This window comes from Pteropus alecto, unplaced genomic scaffold (assembly GCF_000325575.1).
Source record: "Pteropus alecto unplaced genomic scaffold, ASM32557v1 scaffold106, whole genome shotgun sequence".
NCBI classification, from domain to species: Eukaryota; Metazoa; Chordata; class Mammalia; order Chiroptera; family Pteropodidae; genus Pteropus; species Pteropus alecto.
This window is the reverse complement of record NW_006442103.1, coordinates 17,700,928-17,702,225: the sequence shown is the minus strand read 5'-3', so window position 1 is coordinate 17,702,225 and position 1,298 is coordinate 17,700,928. Positions and strand designations below refer to the sequence as shown.

Sequence of the window (1,298 nt, the reverse complement as noted above, 5' to 3'; positions counted from 1 at the left end):
CGCTGGAGATATGACCCCCATCAGAACATCGAAATGACACCCTCGAGGAGCTTGCAGCCCGTGACGGGGAGAGCAACGCAGACGTCTGAGACAGGTAGAGGGTGCGGCGTGCTAGAAGGTGACAAGCACTAGGGGAAGGCGTGCTCTCCGGGATGGCCCCCGCGGCCCCACCTCCCGACAACACGCCGTGCGTTTCCTCCCGTGCCGACCGGGACTGGCACGTGAGACAAAGAGGACCCTGCAGAAGTGCTGACGCAGCCCCGCGGCCAGGCTACGCCAGGCGTCGCAGCTTCTGCGGGCTGTCCCTTGGACGGCTTGTTCCGGGGAAGCCGGCTGCCCGGTCGCCAGGTGCACTCAAGTCGCCTAGGACGAGGTCTGTGTGCGGAGAAGCCGAGGCCTCCTGCCAACGACCATGTGAACACGGCACCTTAGAAACGAACCTTCCAGCCCCAGAGAAGCCTGCAGGTGACTGCCACCATCTGGGGTGACATGGGACTGCAACCTCTTAAGAGACCCCAAGGCCGAACCACCAGGAACTGCCTAATCCCTGACCCACAGACACCGTGAGAGAGACTATATGTCTCTCCTTGTTTTAAGCTACAAAATTTGAGGGTAATTTGTTACACGGCAATAGTTAACTGATACGAAAGAGAACCAGGAGTGCCCGCAAGGTGGGGTGGGGGCAGGAACTTCAAACAGGACATCAGCGGAGGCCTCATTAAAAGGTAACACTAGTCTACGGCCATGCCACCCTGAACGAGCCTCATCCTGTCTGATCTTGGAAGCTAAGCAAGGTCGGGCCTGGTTAGTACTTGGATGGGAGACCGTCTTGGAATACCAGGTGCTATAGGCATTTAATAAACAAACAAACAAATAAATAAATGGTGGGGAAAAAAAGAAAAAAAAAACGGTGACACTTGAGTGGAGGTTTTACAAGGGTCTGCTGGTGTCTGGGGGAAGGGCACGCCAGGCAGAGGACACAGCCTGAGGGGACAGTGTGCCTCTGTAAGGAGTATGGGGCTGCAGTGGGGGCGGGGAGAAGTTAGAGATAAGGTAGGGGAGGTAACTAAAGGAGGAAGGAGCAGTGGCCAATCATGAAACACCTGGACTTAGCTCCGCAGAACCCACTGCTGTCCTTTGTAAAAGCTGTTTCTGGGAACTACGGAGGAGAACACCTGCCCGGGGCAGGTCTCGAGATGGTGAGAGGAGGGCTTTGGAGGCGGCAGCTCTTTCAAGGAGTTTTGCTGGAAAGGGGGACAGAGAAACGGGATGTAGCTGCCGTAGAAAGCGGGGCCGAG

General features: G+C 56.5%; 1 pseudogene; it reads left to right on the top strand.

Moving 5' to 3' along the window:
* Window positions 1–734: 734 nt before the first annotated feature.
* On the top strand, window positions 735–853 carry LOC112469091 (annotated as a pseudogene).
* The last annotated feature ends 445 nt before the right edge of the window (window positions 854–1,298 follow it).